This window comes from Dendrobates tinctorius, unplaced genomic scaffold (assembly GCF_039654945.1).
Source record: "Dendrobates tinctorius isolate UK_male_01 unplaced genomic scaffold, ASM3965494v1 ptg000019l, whole genome shotgun sequence".
Taxonomy (NCBI): domain Eukaryota; kingdom Metazoa; phylum Chordata; class Amphibia; order Anura; family Dendrobatidae; genus Dendrobates; species Dendrobates tinctorius.
This window is the reverse complement of record NW_027361687.1, coordinates 84,953,272-84,975,478: the sequence shown is the minus strand read 5'-3', so window position 1 is coordinate 84,975,478 and position 22,207 is coordinate 84,953,272. Positions and strand designations below refer to the sequence as shown.

General features: G+C 43.7%; 1 long non-coding RNA gene across 1 annotated transcript in view; it reads right to left on the bottom strand.

The window, feature by feature from the left end:
* Window positions 1-197: 197 nt before the first annotated feature.
* Window positions 198-22,207, bottom strand: part of LOC141082741 (uncharacterized) — an 80,120-nt gene continuing 58,110 nt past the window's right edge. Inside the window, exon 3 of the long non-coding RNA XR_012230572.1 lies at window positions 198-265. This is a non-coding gene — a long non-coding RNA (uncharacterized lncRNA). The remainder of the gene's footprint in view (window positions 266-22,207) is intronic.

Here is a 22,207-nt window from a genome sequence, read left to right as displayed (position 1 = left end):
AAAAAGACAATTTAGGACATTCCCGTCCACATTTAAAATTAACTAATTTTGCACTGAACCCTTTAATTTCCATTTTACTTATCTAAAAATGGATCCAAAAATGGAAATAAAAACTGGATATGTGAACGACTCCTTACAGTACAATGAAATGACACCAGAACGATAGCCGTATTCAGAGCTTACCTCTTTTTCTTGGATTCCTCTTTCCCGTCTTTGATGTTTTTCTTTCCATGGGCTTTTGGGGTGTTGGGCTGTTTCTGCGTTCCTAAAATATATACCAAAACTGATTATTCTCATTAACATAGCATATTTACACATAAGAGGAGCAGTCTCCCTCCACCTGTCACCATGGAAGAAGCACAATTACATACCATATGAACAAAACTATTGGGATACATACAGTACACATTACTCCCAGAGGAGATTTTAACCCCTTTCTGCTATATGAACTGCTAAACCATCAATGTGACCTGGGACTTCATCCCCATGGACAGGATAGTACATCATGGCATTTAATGCACATCGCGATGTGGCGCCCTGCGTCTTTACTGCCACAAAAGGGTTAAATATGTACTGTTTTGTATGTTGTGAGCAATAGGAGTTATGCTTTCTCTGCTAGAGACCATAACACACAGTTTACCTCACTCCCTTACTTGTCTGAAGCTTAGAGCTTTGCAGACACACCTGAACTGGGAGGGGGAGGAGCAGAGTTGTTGTTTTCAGTGAATTAGAAGGTGGAGAAGATGGAAAATGCTTCTGGAAGCCATTACATCCACTCCCTCCAGGAGTAGAGCTAAGAAGATTCAGGGAGTCAGCCGCTAGGCCATCCATGCTTTCAGAGCAGGGTGGTAAGCTGAGAGACTTGTGAGTTTATACAACCACCAGCAGAGTGTTTTCCTGGGGAAGACAGCAGCAAACTAGGATCAGTGAAGGATTGTGTAAGAAGGAACATGAGCTTCACACAGGATCCAAGCCGCAAGTTGCCAGTGGAGGAAAACACAGCGAGTAGATGCTATACTAGAAGTTCTAGACTCTGGGAAGCCTTGGTACCTGAAGGGATTAGAATAGCAGGAAGCTTACACCGAGTCACAGCAGAGAGAAGGATAACTCCAATTCTGCAGAGCAGACTGTAACCTGGTGAGAGTTGTAATATCTCCTCTGAACTGCACCTGAACTACAGTAAATGATAAAGTGACTTTCCTTGCCTCCTGCCTTATTACCAGGGCTGTGGAGTCGGTAAGCCAAACCTGCGACTCCGACATTTCCCTTACACAGACTCCAACTCCCACATATATTGCTTATATTTAAGTGAAAAATTTATTGTAGTACAATGTGAACATCAGACATTTAATCATTTCTATGATCCAATAATAAAGATATTTAGATAGAACAGAATATCTATTTATTGGAATACAACTTGTAATAAATTGTAAATATGTAATACACTGTATACATGTACACGGTACAGACCAAAGTTTGGACACACCTTCTCATTCAAAGAGTTTTCTTTATTTTCATGTCTATGAAAATTGTAGATTCATTCTGAAGGCATCAAAACAATGAATTAACACATGTGGAATTTTATAATTAAAGTGTGAAACAACTGAAAATATGTCTTATATTCTAGATTCTTCAAAGTAGCCACCTTTTGCTTTGATTACTGCTTTGCACACTCTTGGCATTCTCTTGATGAGCTTCAAGTGGTAGTCACCAGAAATGGTCTTCCAACAGTCTTGAAGGAGTTCCTAGAGATGCTTAGCACTTGTTGGCCCTTTTGCCTTCACTCTGCGGTCCAGCTCACCCCAAACCATCTCGATTGGGTTCAGGTCTGGTGACTTGAGGCCAGGTCATCTGGCGTAGCACCCCATCACTCTCATCCTTGGTCCAATAGCCCTTACACAGCCTGGAGGTGTGTTTGAGGCCATTGTCCTGTTGAAAAATAAATGATGGTCCAACTAAACACAAACCGGATGGAATAGCATGCCGCTGCAAGATGCTGTGGTAGCCATGCTGGTTCAGTATGCCTTCAATTTTGAATAAATCCTCAGTGTCACCAGCAAAGCACCCCCACACCATCACACCTCCTCCTCCATGCTTCACGGTGGGAACCAGGCATGTAGAGTCCATCCGTTCACCTTTTCTGTGTTGCACAAAGACATGGTAGTTGGATCCAAAGATCTCACATTTGGACTCAGCAGACCAAAGCACAGATTTCCACTGGTCTAATGTCCATTCCTTGTGTTCTCTAGCCCAAACAAGTCTCTTCTGCTTGTTGCCTGTCCTTAGCAGTGGTTTCCTAGCAGCTATTTAACCATGAAGGCCTGCTGCACAAAGTCTCCTCTTAACAGTTGTTGTAGAGATGTGTCTGCTTCTAGAACTCTGTGGCATTGACCTGGTCTCTATTCTGAGCTGCTGCTAACCTGCGATTTCTGAGGCTGGTGACTAGGATGAACTTATCCTCTGCAGCAGAGGTGACTCTTGGTCTTCCTTTCCTGGGGCGGTCCTCATGTGAGCCAATTTCTTTGTAGCGCTTGATGGTTTTTGCCAATGCACTTGGGGACAATTTCAAAGTTTTCCCAATTTTTCTGACTGACTAACCTTCATTTCTTAAAGCAATGATGGCCACTCGTTTTTCTTTACTCAGCTGCTTTTTTCTTGCCATAATACAAATTCTAACAGTCTATTCAGTACGACTATCACCTGTGTATCCACCAGACTTCTGCACAACACAACTGATGGTCCCAACCTCATATATAAGGCAAGAAATCCAACTTATTAAACCTGACAGGGCACACCATTTCCGGTGACTACCTCTTGAAGCTCATCAAGAGAATGCCAAGAGCGGGCAAAGCAGAAATCAAAGCAAAAGGTGGCTACTTTGAAGAACCTAGACTATAAGACATATTATTTTCAGTTGTTTCACACTTCTGTTAATTACTGTATATAATTCCAAGAAAACGCTTTGATTGAGAAGGTGTGTCCAAACGTTTGGTCCGTACTAATATATATATATATATACACACACACATAATAAATATATATATATATATATATATATATATATATATATATATATATATACACATATACACACACACACACACACACACACATATATACATATACATATATACATACACACACACACACTGACTTATCTCGGCTAAGATAAAGCCTAGATCCTCAGGCTACATTCACACTATGGGCGTAGCCAGGATCAAACATGGGGGGGGGCAGAATTTCATACTGCACACCTCAGCTGCTGCAGAGCCTCATACTTCACACCCCTACACTTGAAAATAAAGTCTGCACCTTAAGAAGATGTGGTGATGAATGCAGTCTATTTATTTTATCAGTTGATGTTACTGAAGACGAGCAATGCCTGTCCTGGGCGTCCTTTTGGGCAGCTATGAGGTGTACCTGACTGGTGCTAAAAAAAGGAGTGTTAGCCTGTGTGCTATCCGGCTTTCATTCTTTTTGGTACAGATATGATATGGATAGACAGATATGGATAAATGGATATATAGATAGAGCAGATTTCTAATCTGCTCTTGCTATTGAAATTATCTATGAGCTCAAAAACCTTTCAGGTGATGCGGGTTTTTAAAAAGCTGATCTGCTTTTGCAACTGAAAAACGTATCCTCAAAAAACGCAGGAAAAACACTGTGTGAATGTAGCCTTAGATCAGGAATAGACCAGTCACTTATAGGACATTTCATAACTTTCTCAAATTCCTATGAAAAAATATTCAGCATATTCTGCATTGAACTACTGTACCCAATTTATTATATATTTTAGGAGTCGGTCCATTTTATACCGACTCCAACTCCGACTCCACAGCCCTGCTTATTACTCTGTGCCTTATATTTCCATCACAATCTCTGGGGGTCGCCCTAGTAGGAGAGGGTTAAACATCTGCACTGCCATCACCATCTACTCCCCCAGGGATCATCTGCAGTGCCGGCTATACTAAAGTCGAACACTCCAACTGGCATCACGAATCACTACATAAACTTTATTCCCATTCAATTATACCCCTTTTACATGACAGCCTGGGGCCACAGACCGGGTTACTGCCACTGTGACACATCCCTTTAAGACAACCGGCCCGGTACAGAGTATCCCACGGCCCCTGGGGCGCATCAGCGACTTAAGTCGCGGTGATTGCATTAAAATTCTGATGCCATCTTACCTTATGGTAGATGGCCTTGACATCCCGAGGTCTGTTGCCGCCCTCCCTTCCTACCAAGCGCTGCGATTGGCTGATCAAAACAGCTAATCATAGCGTGTAAAATTCTCAGTAGTGTTGAGCATTCCGATACTGCAATATCGGGTATCGGCCGATATTCGCGGTATCGGAGTTCCGATACTTTTAGAATATCGAATACCGGAATCGGAAGTTGCCATAATGCAATGAGCCAGTTTGATTTTATTCAGCCAATGAGGAATCCTAAGAGTGGGCAAATCCTGTTATGCATATTAGGCATGTTAACTAATGGCATGGCTGTGATTAGCTGCTGAAATGATGTCATGATGCACTATAAAAGACGCTGCCGCCATTTTCAGTTCACTCTGCTGTGAATTTACTTAGGAACAGGACGCTGCTGTTCTGACTCTGAGGGACAGTTTGAGCTAGCGATTTGCTTTATTGTGCTTATAGTTTCCTCCTACTCTACTAAAAACAAGCCCTCTATAGCAAAAACCCCACCCTCCATAGCAACAGGCCCTCCCCGACCACATGAACAAGCCTATCCCTCCTCAGACAGTAACAAATCCTCCCCCTCTAACAGCCTCAGTGCAGAGAGCAGACCACCCAGCTGCTCCTCCCCCATACACACATTGAACAGTGATCTATGGAAAGTGAAACTTGTGGAGGAGGAAACGACCAGTTCACATTTCAATGCCAAAACACACCCCCCCCCCTGGACATTTATCTTAGAAGCAAGAGATGATATCTTGGAAACCGTGCAGACTAGCTACAGAAGGGAAATTACTTGTCAGCATTCTGCAGCCCAGATATGCACTGAGATTATGTGCAAAGCCCGGACAACCCCTTTAACATAGTCAATATCTTTGTAACTCAGAATGTCTTAAGAAAAAAAAAAAATGAATTCCTGCTATTCCTTTTGATTGGGCTAAACCTCTATGCCTTTAATGTCTCCTCCACCTCTCCCAATACATTCTACATTATTCTTAGTTGTTTTCCTTCATGTAGAATTAACCTACAAGGAAAGTAAGGGTTTATTTTCATTCCGATATTTGTGTTCCATTGGTTTCCGGTATCGGCGACATCCGATATTTTTGGAGTATCGGTCCAATCCGATCCGATATTTCCCGATATCAGAAGGTAACGCTCAACACTAGTTCTCAGTCTTTTTTTACATGTTTTTTGAAATTCAGATTTTTCCATTGGCCATTTTGCTTCCTGTCCTGCTGCAGCTATCTTGCCCTCAGTTTAAATGGCGTTTCGAGCTTTCATGTTCCCACCCTGATTCTCTCCCTCTTGCCTCTTAAGCAGCCTCAGCTCAGCAATCAGTGCTTCAGAATCAAGTCTGCAGTTAGCCTGTGACCTGGCTCCTGGAAGTCTTGGACTTGGTACTCCAGCCATCTGCTGCTGATGAACTTTTGAACACTTGTGGACACTGGAAACCTGCTGCCTGCTAAAGCCACAGTTGCAGAGACCATGAACCTGTTGTCGAAGTTCTGCTATGCTTAAAGTTTACTCTGGCGTGCTGTGTCTCCTACCTCTGCATCTGCAAACTGTGTGAAACTTTTGCTTGCTTGTATGTATTAATACAAGTCCTTGCTAATCACACCTGTGTCTCCTGTGTTTTTCCTCACACCCAAGCACGAGACACTATATGAATCGTACACAGTACATCACACAGTGATTCTCATTGTTTCAACCAATCGGAGCGTCTAAAACCATGGAGGTCCTAGGCCCGATGCCTGGCATCGCCAGGCACCGGCAAAAAAACCCCTGGATTGGTGCGATCGATCGCACCAATCGCAGGGCACAACGGCAGTATACCAATGGCAGTATACCAACGGCAGTATACCAACGGCAGTATACCACATACCGATCCCACCAATGACAGGTCACAGCAGTGATGTGACCGCTGTGACCTGTCCCTGATCTGCCTGTAACCTGTATGACAGCTCTGCAGGGGCCCTCACGCTAGTTGAGGATTCCCTACAGAGTGGTCATACTGCTGGATCTCCTGGTGTGCTGGGTATTGTGGTGCGACAGCAGCCTGTAGCATCACAATACCTGCTGAAGAAAGAATTGAAACCCTACAAATGAAAGTGTTGCCTGATCCCCACCCAATCTAGCTTCACCCCCCCAATCCCCCCTTCCCTCTTATTTACCCCCTCCACCCCCCTGTGCATTTAGCAGCCACCAAACGTTGATTGGTGACGCAGTTCACCGATCAACACTCGTGTTTACTTTTTTCCTCAGCCCCCTTTGCGCAACTCCGTATTCGCATTCCCACAGCCACCAAACTTTCATGAGTGACAGTTCACTTATCAGAGCTTGTGCCTGCTGATTTTTTTTCACCCCCCTTTGGGCCACCTGACTACAAGCACCAGTGCTAATCACTGATCCCTGTCCAATCTCTCTTCAAGCTCTGCCCGCTGCCGCGCCTCCTCCGGTCAGCTCCGCCTAAGAGCGCATTCCGCTGCATGCGACCTGCGTACATTTTTAGCATTGGGTACGCAGGCCATGCGCAGGTATGCTATTGCCGCCGCATGAGTCCTTTTGACGGTGCAGCGACCTGCGCCAAACGCAACGTGTTGCATTTTGGTGCGATCACCACACCGTCAAAAGGACGCATGCGGCGGCTAAAGCATACCTGTGCACGGCCTGCACACCCAAACCTAAAGATAGGGTACACAGGTTACATGCAGTAACGAAATATTACATTAAATTTTCACGCCCAGGCATTATAATCTTTAGTGAAACACTTGGGGGTTCCAAGTTGTCACCACACCTAGATAAGTTCTTTAGGGGGTCTAGTTTCCAAAATTGGGTCACTTGTGGGGGGGTTTCTACTGTTTAGGCACATCAGGGGCTCTGCAAACAGAACATGACACCCGCAGACCATTCCATCAAAGTCTGCATTCCATAATGTCTCTACTTTGCTTTTGAGCCCCTGATGTGCCTAAAGAGTAGTTTTCTCCCACATTTGGGGTATCCGCGTACTCAGGACAAATTGAACAACTTTTAGGGTCCAATTTCTCCTGCTACCCTTGGGAAAATTAAAAATTGGGTACTAAGAAAAGCAATCATTTTTGTGGGAACAAAATAGGATTTTATATTTTCACGCTCAGGCATTATAATCTTTAGTGAAACACTTGGGGGTTCAATGTTCTCACCAATCATCTAGATAAGTTCCTTAGGGGGTCTAGTTTCCAAAATGGGGTCATTTTGGGGGGGGGGTTTCCACTGTTTGGGCACATCAAGCGCTCGTCAAACGCGACATGGCATACGATTTCAATTCCGATTGAGAGTCAAATGGCGCTCTTCTTCCGAGTCCTGCCATGTGCCCAAACAGTGCTTCCCCCCACATATTGGGTATCGGCGTAATCAAAACAAATTGGACAACTTTTGGGGTCGAATTGTTCCTATTACCCTTGGGCAAATACAACTGTTGCTAAAAGATCATTTTTGTAGTCTATATGGCAGAAAATAACCAAAAGTGCCACCATTCTAAAAACTGCTCCCCTCAAGCTACTCAAAACTACATTGAATATTAACCCTTCTAACTTCCTAACAGAAAAAAAAAACCAAAAAAAAAAACTTTGCGTCCAAAATTGTGCTGGTGTAAAAGTACACATGTGGGAAATATTATTTAGTAACTATTTTGTGTCACATGTTAGTTTTAAGGGCATAAAAAAAAATGTCAAGATTTGCCATATTTCCGTTTTTTTTAATAAACGCAAGTTATAGAGAAGAAATGTTACCACTAAAGTACAATATGTCACGAGAAAACCAGCTCAGAATCGCCAAGATCCGTTGACACGTTCTAGAGTTTTAACCTCAAATGGACAGTGGTCAAAATTGGAAAAATTGGCCCGGTCATTAATGTGCAAACCACCCTTGGTGGTAAAGGGGTTAATGCTTACTTTAAAAAAAAAAAATGGCTTCAAACTACCTTATTACAGACCAATGACCTCAGCAAGTTAATAATGGTTATCTTATGTTAATTATTTTTGAAATCACATGCTTCGGACACATCTGATCGAAGCTTACATTTCATTGCTTTTGCACATTTCACATGATACAGATCTGCTGGGCTATTGAGCAAAACAGAAGTAGAAGCATACCTCACAACATTTGAAGAACAGACAGATGGACAAATTATGCGGCGTTAAATTTGGGCCACGCCCCTGGACATACCCAATCCATGCCCATTTACCATTTTTCTTGCCTGACAGGAGGAGACGTCAGAGAGGTGCTGACAGTGAGGCAAATTCAGCAGGTGCCTGAGAATTCAAGGTGTAGAACTAAATCCAAGACTGTCCTCTGTTTCTGGGATAGTTGGGACTAGAGATGAGCGAATCAATTCATGGGACTCAGGTACAGCGTCCAGATCAGTGGTACCTGGTGGCTGGATAGGAGGCCGCCAATATCTTACCTTCTGGTGACTCGTGTGGATTTTGTTAAGACAGGGCTGACGGGATGATATCTATGCATCCTGCTCATCTATAGTTGGGACATTTGGATTTACTTTTTGTTCCTTCATTCACAGTTGGAAGTGCCAGAATTTTCCCATCTATATGTAGCTTCGCTATATGACACCTGGCTCCTGGTGTCTGTTCTCTGCAGGGGTCGCACCAAACTTAACAACAAGCTTCTCTGATTGATGCATTTTTTTTATGCATTTCCCCCTTATTTGATGAATCTTTAATGCAGATATGAAGCCGCATTTTAATGTTTTTAATACACTAAAGTTTTGATTAAAAACTGCAATATTTTACATGCATATTTTTAAGCTGGACATAGAAGACACGAGCGGAAAAGTGCATCTTTGTTTTTAAGCGCACATGGGCTGCAGTTTTCATGAAATCACACCCACTTTGCTTGGACAGCTCAACCAAACAATTTCTGTGCAAGGAAAGCAGCAGAATATGTAGAATTTACAATATGTGTGAACACTGTTTAAATGTCCAAAAGTGGCATCATTTACCTCTGACTGCTTCACAAATTAGAGGTAACAAGCCTTTAAAAAGACAAACATTGATCTTCTCTGCTACAGCTATATGGCAGGCTGCATGGTTACATGATGCAACCATGAAGCCTGCTATCCAGCAGAGACACTGAGCAGCGTGTGCTACTGTTGCACAGCATCTTGTGGTGAATTCCTTATAGCCTGACTGACATGGTTTACTTGAGAAAGTTCTCATGCTCACAGTATCGTCAGAAAGGTCCTGGGAGTTCACAGCCAATAAACTGTTTAATATACTGGCGTCAGGGCGAGCACTGTTACAACAATGGCGCTAGCCTGCCAAACGCTGCAATTGCAGAATTTAGGGGGATTAACTGCTGGGAGCGGTGCTGGCACCTCACCTGCACCAAGAGCAGAGTGTCAGCTTTCAGAATCAGCCGACACCCAGTGACGATAGAGCACACACTATTTGCGTGCAAAATTGAGTGGACGTAATCTGTACGTTCAAGATCGGTAAGTATCAGCCAATCATGACAGACTGAGTATGACCAAGGTCTGTAACTGTAAGGGATTAATCATAATGTTACACAGAAGTGTGTAATTACAATAACTTGTTTTTTTCCCCACTTAGTACTAAACAGTTGTGCCCAAAAGTTTACATACCCAGCAGAAATTCTGCTTTCTTAGACTTTATTCAGAGAATATTAATACAAAAACTTTTTCTCTACTCATGGTTAGTGGTGGGGTGAAGCCATTAATTGTCAAACTACTGGGCTTTCTCGTTTAAGTCATGACAACACAAAATATCAAAATGTCTTTGATCAAAAGTTTACAAACCATTTCTTTTTCTTTTCAATGGTCCTTTTATTGAAAGTATAATAGATACAAAAACAAGAAAAACCAGAATAGAATGCAGCAGATATATCATTACATTACAGGCAGAAAATATCTAAACAGGCTTTAATCTGAGCACAACAGCACAGGGTTGTCCTACAGGATAGAATAAGAAACAGTTTGACTAACCCCAAAAGTCAATAGCGTTAATGTGCGACAATCGCATGTAAAGGTACGGTCACACTTAGCAATGTACCAGCGATCCCGACCAGCGATATGATGCTGTCAGGATCGCTGGTGCATCGCTAAGTGGTCGCTAGTGAGCTGCCACACAGGCAGATCTCACCAGCGACATAGCAGGGGTCGGGGGTCGCTACTTACCTGTCAGACGCGGCGATCCTGACGTCCTCCCGCCCGCGTTCATGCGTCGCTCGTCTCCACAGCAGGAAGCTGACGACGAGAAATGGCCCAGGACGTTCTCGCGCAACCAGCGGAGGAGCCGTCGGTGGTAAGTATCAGACATAGCAATATCGCTATAACGTCACAAAAACCAGTGACATTATAGCGATATCGCATAGTGTGACAGGCCCTTAAGAGTATGAAGTCTTTGAATTGCTGCAACTATAATGTCATTAATATGACGAGAAATTTAACCAACTTTAAGATTTGGTTAATTGTACAATAAAAAAAAACAAAAAAAAAAAACGAAAGAGGAACAGGTTTACCACAGGCTACTAATATACGGATAAGGTCAAATAAAAGGAGAGAGAGGAGTACAGATAGGAGGAGGTTATCTAGGTAAGAGGATAGAAAGGGGAGGGAGGGAAGAACGTCTATTTTCAGAGCCTTATTGTTGTAATTTAGTTATGCTACTTTAGTCCTGCTTGTGTATATAAAATAGTCCTAAAGTGTGACCACGGATGCCAAGTTTCTTTCAAAGTCATTTGAGTGCAATTCATTGATGCCAGTTACATAGTATAACAAATCTACCTTCTCATAATTGGTGGGTGGAAGGTACAGTCATTGATTTCCAAAACACAGGAATTAATTTTGCTGCTGTCAAAATGTGTTGCACTAGATGAGAGGTGCATTTTTCTTCAGGTCAAACCAGAAAGTTCAATAACTATTTCAGGTGTCAGGTTGAATGTTCTGTTTAGCCCAGTATGGATAAACATTTCTGCCTGACGCCAGAATTGAAGAGTAGGGCACGACCACCACATTTGAAGATATGTGCCATTAGTGTCCCCACACCTCCAGCAATTAGTTGAAGCGCCTGCCCACCAGCGGTGACTTTACTTCAGAGTAATGTATCATCTAGAAATGATATTAAAAGAATTTTCCTGCACTTTTGACACATTGGGTCGGACCATGGGAGCGTTTGTAGATTTGGGATATTTGAGACGGTGTAAACTTGTAGCCCAGATTGTTTTCCCAATGTGTAATGAAAGCCCTTTTGGGGCAGCAATCTGCAGTATTTAATATTTGGTAGATGGTGGACATTATTTTCATGGGAATAAGAACTGTTGCGTATAAGGTTTTGAATGTAGTCAGGGGACACGCAAGATGGGTCGATTTGGGGTAATATTTCAACGATTCCCAGAAAGAACCATATTGGACAAAGTTCAAGCTCAAGATGCCTGGTATCTCTTGTAGCTCCAATAGCGAAGGGAGTGTCCCACTCAACAAGAGTCGGTCAATAGGTACATTCGCCATGCGACAATTCTCCAGGAATAGTGCCACGAGTATGGAAAGAGTGGGGTAGAATATCTGAAAGTTTAAGTAAGGGGGAAAGGGGTGGGGTGAGGGCTCCTGCAGTCTCTAACCTTACCTTCATCGTGGCTTTGGTGTACACATTGTGGAGAGGGAGAGCTGACTTTGTTTGGTAACATGTTAGGAAGATTGAGCAGAGAGGACAAGGAGCAAGGGCCTCCTCCACGTCAATCCACTGTTTGTCACGAGACCCTCGCAATATATCAATTATCCTAGAAAGCATTGCAGTCTGATAATACTTCACTATATTCGATGCTCTCATCCCACCATTGGATTTGGGGAGAGTCAATGTACGATCAGATAGGCGGGGTTTCTGTTTCCACCAAACTACAGAGCATAAAATTAATTCTGGAAAGAAAGGATTTTGGGATAGTTATGGGAAGCATTTGAAACCTAAATGAACTTTGGCAGGATTAAGCTTTTCAATAAATTTTTCCTCCCCATCCACGAAAGATAAGTGTCCTTCCACGTTTTCATGGAGGATTCCACCGATGCAATCAAGGGAGGGATATTTAGTTGAAATAAGTCCCTATTTGCTCTACCCAGTTTCACTTATAAGTATGTGATATATTGTTTGGGCCAAACAAAGATATAGGTTTTTCAATTTTATCAGAGCGTTAGGAGATATACGCAAGTCCAATACCTTGGATTTATAAACATTCACCTTGAAATTAGAGAGGCTTCTGTATTGTTCCAATAGTTTCACCAAGGCCGGTATTCCTGTCAAAGGTTTGGTACCCTAAAAAGATACGATTTTTTGGCGCCCCCACTCCGTGACGGCTGACCCAGACTAGCCCTGATTAACTACAAGTGGGAAAACAAGCAAATAAAAGATGAAAGGATAGAACTTATTGCCTAAAACATTGGACTAACAGGATATTAAGTACATTAGAGCTCTTGTATAACAAATACATCAAACAATGGTCCTTTCCTTTAAGGACTGTCACCTATGACAGGATTATACACCATAGAAATGGCCAAAAAAGCAAAAATCAAAATGGCTCAGATAACTACACACAACAATATCCCTACAGCTGGACAAATGACCATTTACAAAGAGCAAGTATTTGTTATACAAGAGCACTAATGTACTTAATAACCTGTTATCAGGGCTAGTCTGGGACAGCCGTCACGGAGTGGGCACGCCAAAAAATCGTATCTTTTAGGGTGCCAACCTCCACAGTCAGGTAGGGACAGCAGGACAGTTTAGGTATTTGACAGGTTAATGTTATTTATTTACGCTTGTTTATGTTATATTATGTGCACTGAGTGGTTAATCTTTAACTTGAATATCCAATTAAAGTTCTATGCTTTTATGGGACTATATTTACGGGATATCGGACAGCCTTGCCGTGTACCTTTTTTAAATGGAGAATGTGTCTGTCAAAGGAGTCATTAATCTCGATACGTGTCGTAGGGTCTTTATACATTGCCATTACAGCTATTATTTAACATGGGAACCCAAAACTAGCAAGCACTTCCCCCAAGTAAATCCAGTCTACCCTGTCAAAGGCCTTTTCCGCATCTGTTCCAAGAACGACCAATCGAAGTTTGCGATGTTTTGCATATTGTGGTAGATGCAATACCTTATGGGTATTATCCCTTCACTCTCTCCCGCCTACGAAGCCGGATTTGTTTAACGATATACTATGTGGTAAAAATTTAGCCAGCCTTCTTGCCATGAAACTAGACAGCAGTTTCAAGTCATTTAAAACCGATATTGGCCTATAGCTACTACATAGCTCTGGGTCCTTTGCCCTCTTTAATGATATTCTAGCTTCCAAGACCCTCCAATACTACACTGCTCACAACTAATAAATGTGGTAGTAATAGAGAGGGGAAGGATATATAATACAGGGTGGTCCAAAAGTAAGTGGACAGAAAATAATTTATTTTGATTTATATATATAAAATTTACTGACACAAGAATAACCTTGACAATTAAATTTTATTTTCAACAATAATACAGAAGCACTTAAATTTTATCAATGAAGATGCTCAAACGGTTTTCCATCACAATTTGCAAAGCTTCAAAGTCTGCCTCTTACGCTTCGACAAACATTTTTGCACAAGTCTCTTTCGGTATTAATTTATTGAAATGCATCTCTTACGTAATTTTTCAAATCACTGACACTTTTTGGTTTTCAACTACAAACTTTGTCCTTAAGTACTCCCCAAAAGAAAAAAAAAAAAAAAAAAAAATCCATTGAGGTAAAATCTGGTGAACGTGCCGGCCAATCAAGTGGGCCTCTTCGGCCAATTCAATTAGGAAACGTTTCATCAAGATACTCGCTTACTACTCGAATAATGTGGAGGGGCCCCATCTTGTTGGAAATAAAGGTAATTTGAATTAGACTATTGCTGTAACTGGAGAACAACTTGATTCATTAGAATTTCGAGATACTTATCTCCTGTGACTGTTCCATCAAAAACTAAGGTCCAAAAACCCCAAAACTTGAAATACCATCCCAAACAATGACACCAGGCTCATTTAATTGTTGCTCTGTTAAATGCATTTTCTCATTATACTAGTAAATACAATGATGTCTGCTAATATGGCCAGATAATTTGAAAGAAGCTTCATCACTCCACATGTTATCTAAAATTACTGGATTTTCTTCAGTTTCGTTAAGCATAATCTCACTAAATTACAGCCGCCTGTCTGGATCATCCTCCAATAAACCATGAATTAGACGTGGACGATAAGCTTTCCACCCAATAGATTTCAGAATTCACATGATGGAAGCTCGTGAATTTCTCAATTCTTGAGACTCTTCTGGTGGACTTTTGATCAGTTTTTGGTGCATTAAGGATTTAGCCAGTGGCATCGAATTTGTCACGAATGCGGTAAATGGTTTATGGGGCTTGAGTACCAAATTTTTCAACCTAATTTGCTCTGTTTCAGCATTGAGATTTCCAATACTCCTAAAATCCATTTTTCTTGATCTGTATTTAAATTATTTGCCATTATGAGTTATCTGAATGATCTGAAAAGAAAACAGATTTGGGGGAGATTGAGCTGCGAAACTGACTCAGTTGCCCTTAACCAGATTCCACCTTTCATTTCCCAAAGAGTCTGAATAATGAAAAGTGGAATCTGATTGGTTGCTAAGGGCAACTGAGTAAGTTTCACTTTACACCATGTTTGATAAATCTCCCCCTTCATAACCCTATTACACATACTGTCCACCTACTTTTGGACCACCCTGTATATAACAGAGAACCCATCTGGGCTAGGTGCTTTCCCTGTAGGACACTTTGACAGGGCAGACCATAGCTCATCCAGTAGAAAGGGTCTATCGAGTTGTTTTGGGGGGCCTGTCAGGGTCGGCAGTTTCAATCTACTTAAAAAGGATTGTATATCCAGCTGTCTTAAGTGCGTCATCATTCGCTTCCTCAGGCCGCAGATTGTATAAATTTTGTAATAACCAAGAAATGCTGATTCTATATGCCTAGGGTTTTGCGAATTCTCGCCTCAATCATTTTTGATCGAGTTAATCAGTGTATGGGCTTGCCTTTTCCTCAACTGAGACAGTAGAAATTTGGAAGCTTTATCCCCATGCACATACATTCTATTTTTCCATGAGGCGTAGAACTTAGCGGACCTTGATTTGAATATGTCGGAGTTGGGTTTTTTTTTTTTGAAGTAGTGTATCTAGGGTTTGCTGGTCAGTTTTAGGTTTGTGTTTTAGCTCGAGCACCGCTAACTCTTCCTATAGATTGGGGATTTCCTTAGGTCGCTTCTTAAAAAAAAGTAAAAAAAAAAGTAATGGATACCAATTCACCTATTGCCACTGAATTGTGCGCTTCCCATAATATCTGTAGAGAGATTTTGTGTGAAAAATTTTGTTCAAAATATTGACTTAGTATTGTGTTCATTCGTGATTTAACGTCTCCATTTCGCAACACGGACTCGTTGAGCCGCCTTGTTCTACACCGGAGGTATGATTTAGATAGCAACAGTTCTAAAGACACTGCAGAGTGGTCAGAGTAAATATTAGGGATTAGATCATTTCATATTAGAGAGCATCATTCTGGCAACAAAAATATAATTCTAAACGGTGATAAGATCTGAGGGTGGGAATAAAAGGTATAGTCGCGGTCGGCTGGGTTTATATATCTCCATGAATCGATCAGTTGCAGGAACCCCAGTTGTGATTTTATTCTATGCAGATTGCTAGGAGATACCGTACTTTGCTTCTTGGTGTCTAGCATGGGTTCCAGCACCATGTTAAAATGCCCGCCGACCACATGTACACCCTCCCTAAAACATCAATTTTCTAAGTTTAAACCAATTATTTTTTTTTTTATTTTAAATCGGGGCATATACAGTACTGTATAGAGTTACTAGAGTACCATCCAGGAGTCCTTTAATACGTAACATCCCTGTGGATCTGCCATCATTTCTCTCAACTGAAAGGACACTTCCCTCGCTACTGCCACTGACATGCCCCTTGATCCCGATTGTGTAGTTGTTGAATGGTACCATTTATCATAAATTGAGCGCTCAAAGGTGGGAAGGGAAGTTTGTTTAGCTTTTCCTGTATAAGGAGTATGCCTGCATGTTTTTTTTTTTTTTTTTTTTTTTAAATAACTGCAACGTGAGCTCTCTCATGCTTGGGTAATTCAACCCATGTGCATTAAAAATGAAACAAATGTGAGCACCTTATCGGCGTCAGTCATGGCTTTGTATCTTGTGTTGTAGCTTGTTTCTCGTGCCTATAGGGGTAAGAGGTGCATGTAGGTAAATGGGAAGGGTAAAAGAAAGGGGGTAGAATACAACAGTGAGAGAAAAGAGACGATATTAATATGATCATATAAGTACAAAAATTACTAATCTTAATTCAATGGCAAGTAACAGTAAGTAACGTCAATCGTAACATGCCAGTTCAGGGAGCGTTCGAGAAATTAAAAAAATTGAACTGCTCTAGTGTTGCTCGACTTAAACGTATAGCCAAAGAGTGAGCGGAGGGAGGTATGGGACGGGGGAGTGGAGAACTGGGTGGATGGGGGGAATGGAAAGGGAAAAGAAGAGGGGAGCGGCAAAGTGATGGGGGGTTAGGAAGAGGGTTAGTATAGGGGACCTCATCCTCAGATAGCAGCTGGATCTTAATATCAGTTTGTGACACAAGACTGAGTCAGAACTCTTTTTAAAAGTTTAAACTAAATGAACCAAATATTAATCATGGATAAGCACTACATGTCATCTAGGAGTTACATGACGTTTACAAACTCTTAATAAGGGTAAAAGTGGCAGCTAACTCATGCAAGTGGATAACGTTACAAATTTCAGGTGGCGCCCTCGGGTTCCTTCAGCGGTGGTGTTTTTGCTGGTTTCCTCTTCAGACTACATGCCAAATTAATGTCCAATAAGGTTCTGGCTTGGATGTTTTTATCTCCAGCTGTGATATGGATGCCGAAAGGGAAGAGCAATCAGAAAAGGGAGCTTTTTTCAGGATGGCATCAGTAAACGACTTCAAGAATCTCTGTTTCTTGAGGGTGATGGCGGATAAGTCCTTGGAGATTTAAGTCTTGTTTATTTGATCGTCCATGACAGCACCTCCTGAGAGAGGGGATCCGCCCTTCAGGAACAACCTACAGATATATAAGGGCGGCACCTCTCCCATGCATCAGTTGGTTTCCTGTTCCTGGAGGACGGGATTCCCTACAGATCGTGCCATTCTGGACGTCAGGAATTCCCAGGCCAGCTGACCGACTCAGGTAGCGAGTGGGTTTCCTACCTCGGCCAGTGTGGGGTCCCTGGAAGTGCCACGGTGGGTCCGGGTAGGTCTCCACGGCAGTCTGCGGAGCAGGTGGGAACGGGGTCCGGAGGATGGCAGTCTCCTAAGCCAGCGCCAGTAGGTGAGGATCCCCCTGCCCTCCGGATCTGCTCCTTGCGGTCGTCCCCAATCCGGGCCTCCCTGCTGCGCCAACCGGTGTGGCGGCAGGGGGGGGGTGTCACGCTCGGTCAGGCCGCTGCGCGCTGTCGGCCTGCGCGTCCCTGGAGGCCGAGACAAGGAATGGGGCCGGAAGTGACGCAGTGGAGCCGGAGGCATGGGGCCGGAAGTTGGGTGCCGGCCGGCTTCTCCCTCCCTGTACGCCGCAGCGGTATGGATGTTGGTGTGGCGGCTGGGACAGCGGGGAGGTGGGCACAACCCCTGGCACACCCCTTCTAAATCAGGATGTCCGTGGGTGGATAAAAGGAGCACAGAAACGCTGCAGGGCTGTGTCCGGCCCATTGCGGCAATGGATGAGCCAGAGGCTCCAGTCACTCAGCAGGAACAGGAGCGTTCCTCGGAGAGATCCCACCCAGGCTCCCAGCTGAAGAGTCGAGGACGAAGCGCGCAGCCTAGCCGCAAGAGTTCCTCCAGACTGAAGGATCCAACTCGCTGCCCCCCGTGATCTGGTACCTATTCCTACTGCCTGGGTAAGAGATTTGTGAATGTACCCTGATGCAGTGTTCCCCTTATATTTTGTCTCCTAGGGGAAGAAGTGCTCTGGTAAGAGGAAAAATAGGGAATGTGCCCTTTGCAGTGCTCCCTTGCCAGAAGCCTACCCTAAGAAATTGTGTTAGCTGTGCGTGCGACAGATGGCAGGGGCAAAAAAAAAAAAATAAAAATAAAAAAAAAAAAACCCAGACCGGGTTAAAGTACATAGCCCCTTACGTTTTCCCCATTCTTACACGCGGTGGAAGAAACCCCTGACTTCACCACGAGCCTCAGAAATCATTAGAGATGAAGGATTCCCAAAATTCCCTATCCCAGGGTGAATCCTCGATAAAGATTAGAGCTGCAAAAGTCTCAGTCAGACTCCTCAGTTGCCCCGGGGAGAGGCGGATATTCCACAGAGCCCTCGACTTCCTCTTCTGCATCATCTTCAGAGGAAGACTCCAACCGCTTTTGCTTTGCCCTTGATCAAATGGACCGTTTAGTCAAATCTTTAAGGTCCACCATGGGGGCAGCCGACGTCAAGCCAGATCTGTCAGCACAGGATCTAATGTTTCGGGGCCTAGACCCGAAAAAACGTAGGTCCTTCTGATTAAAAAGACAAGGTTAAAAACCTAGCAGATAGAGAATGGAAGAAACCGGAAAAAAGGGGCTCCCTACTACCGGCCTTTAAAAGGAGATACCCTTTCGAAGACCCCTTAGTGAACAGATGGGACAAAGTGCCGAAGCTTGACGCAGCTGTAGCTAAAGCTTCCAAAAAATGCTCCATCCCCTTTGATGACATGGCATCGCTAAAGGATCCACTGGATAAGAAGGCAGACTCCTTTTTGAAAGGGACATGGGAAATGTCGGCTGGCGCTCTGAGACCAGCTGTTGCGGCTACCTGCACAGCCAGATCCATGATGGTCTGGCTGGATCAGCTTGAGTCCCAACTAGAGAACGGTGCCTCTAGAAGAGTCCATTTTAAAATCCTTACCAATAATTCAGAACGCGGCAGATTTTCTAGATGATGCTTCAGCAGACTTGGCAAGGATGGCGGCCAGAGATGCGTGCCTATCCAATGCTGCAAGAAGGGCTCTATGGCTAAAATGTTGGCCGGGAGACATCCAGGCAAGATCTCGTCTCTGCTCCATCCCGTGCGAGGGGGAATATTTGTTTGGGCCAGTTTTAGACGTGCTGTTAGAAAAAGCAGGAAATAAGAAATTCCCTTGCCTACCAACCCCTTCTTACAGACATCCCTTCACCAGGAAACGTTATCCTCGCAGAAGCTCATCCAGAGACCGTAGCAGATGGGAGGACAAAAGGAGAGGTACAGGCTTTATGTTTGGAGCAGGGGGCGCCAGAAGGGAGTGTCCCGGGAGGCCAAGAAACCGGCCCAATGACCATCTGCCTTCTACCCGGCCTGGTCCCTAATTTCCAGTAGCAACTGGATCTTGGATTTAATAGCCACTGGGCTTCGATTAGAATTTTCCCGTATCCCCCGAAACAGGTTTAGGATCACTCCTCTCAGGTCTTCTCCATCAGAGCAGACGGCTCTGGAAACAGAAATTCAGGACCTATGTAACAAAAAGGTTCAGACACCAGTAACAGAGGCGGAAAGGGTAGAGGTTTCTACTCCCCTCTGTTTCTGGTCCATAAACCGGATGGGTCCTTTAGGACTATAATTAATCTGAAAGCCGTTAATAAATTTTCTCATTACTCACCCGTTTAAAATGGAAGCTATCAACTCCGCAATAAAAGTGCTGTTTAAAAACTGCTTTATGGTGGTGTTAGATTTAAGAGACACCTACCATATTCTCATTCACGCAGCGTTTCCTGAGGGTGGCTGTTCACTTAGATGGGTCAGTCCAGCACTTCCAATATGGTGCCCTTCCCTTTGGTATTGCAGTCACCCCCCGGGTTTTTACTAAGGTTATTTCAGAGGTCATGGCTCATCTGCGCGAATCAGATATCCTAGTGGTCCCCTACCTGAATGACTTCCTCATTGTAGGCAAGACAGCGGATCATTTTCTCAAGCAATTACACGAAGCAATGTCTGCCTTGGAGTGGCTGCTAAATGTCAAGAAATCTTGTCTATAGCCCAGGAGAGTCCAGCAATTCTTGGGCCTAATCCTAGATTCCCAAATCCAGGGATGCCGTCTGCATCCAGAAAAATTATTTTGCCTACAACAGGTCTTGAACGCCTCCAATAACCCCACCATGTCCCTCAGGAAGGTCATGTCCCTGTTGGGCTCTCTCGTCCTGCATCCCAGCGGTCCAGTGGGCCCAGTTCCATACAAGGAAATTGCGGGGCGAGGTTTTAACATACCAGAAAATCCTTGGGTGTTGCCTAGAGGGCCAGCTAACCTTATCACAAGACACTATAGAATCCCTCAATTGGTGGCTAGATGAAAATAATCTATCTAGGGGGGGTTCCATGGGAATATGAAGTAACCCGTAGAGTCGCCATGGACGCAAGTCCCTCCTGTTGGTATGCACATATGGGGGAGATTTTAGTCCAGGGGCTATGGGAGTATCATCAGGTAGAAATGTCCTCTAACCTGAAAGTTAACAGCAGTAGAGCAGGCGGTTAAAAAGCTCCTTGTGTATCTACAAGGTCATCACTTACAAGTACTCTCCAACAATCAAGTCACCGTGGCTTATATCAACCACCAAGGAGGGACTCGTTCCAGACCCCTGATGAACGTAGCAGATAAAATGTTGCTCTGCCAGATGGAACAGACTCTGTCCTTAACAGCTCTGCATATAAAAGGGAGAGAAAACATCTCAGCAGACTACCTAAGTCACAATCTCCTGAGGCAGGGGGAATGGTCCCTAAAACCTGCCATCTTTGACCTGACTGTGCAAAAGTGGGGGCAACCAGAGGTTGATCTCTTCGCCACCAGAGAAAACAGAAAAGTGATGCAATTTTGCTCACTAAATCCCCGGGAGGGCCCTCTGGTTGTAGACGCTTTGCTGGTAAAATGGAACTTCAAACTGGCATATGCCTTCACTCCTGTCCCTACTACCCCTCGTGCTGAGGAAAGTCAAGATAGACAAGGCAAGGGTCATTATGATCGCTCCGTTCTGGCCCAGGAGGGCATGGTTCTCATGCCTCAGGACGATGTCAGTGTCCGATCCGTGGGTCCTGCCAGATGTCCCAAATCTCCTATCCCATGGACGAGTTTTCCATCCTCAGGATGCTGGCCAACATCTGACGGCATGGATTTTGAATGGACACTACTGAAAGAGAGGTTTCTCTCCAGGCCTAATCAATAACCTACTCAAAAGTAGGAAAACTATTACAGCCCAGATGTCAGAATCTGGAAAAGATTCCTTCAGGACTCACACATGGTGGCTGGTCAAACAGCTCCAATTAGTCAGATTTTAGAATTCCTGCAAAAAGGTATGGACTTGGGGCTTTCCACCAGTACCCTTAAGGTGCAAGTATCTGCCTTAGTGGCCCTTTTTAACTGCAGCATTGCCAGTAATTACTGGGTCAGCAGATTCATTAAGGTGGCAAATAGATCTAGGAGAGTATGGAAAGAGGTTCATGGCGTGGGATTTGAACCTAGTCCCCACCACCATGACAGAAGCTCCATTCAAGCCTATTGCATCAGCCTCCATAAAGACCCTGTCCCTCAAGGTAGCCTTCCTGGTAGCACTGACATCAGCTCGCAGAGTAAGCGACATTCAGGCGTTATCTAGACTTCCTCCTTATACACAAATAAGGGATGATAGGGTAATATTGAGACCTGACCCAGCATACATACCGAAGGTAGCCTCCAGGTTCCATAGGACACAGGAAATAGTTGGATTAGGGACAAAAGATGGAAGAACTAACGAAAAGGAAAGGAAACTACATACCCTGGATGTTGGGAGATGTCTCCTGGAATACCTGGCAGTTATGGAGCCCTGGAGAAAAGATAACGACTTGTTTATCTCATATTAGGGTACTAGGAAAGGCCTTCGGGCATCAAAAAGCTCACTAGCTAAATGGATTAGGG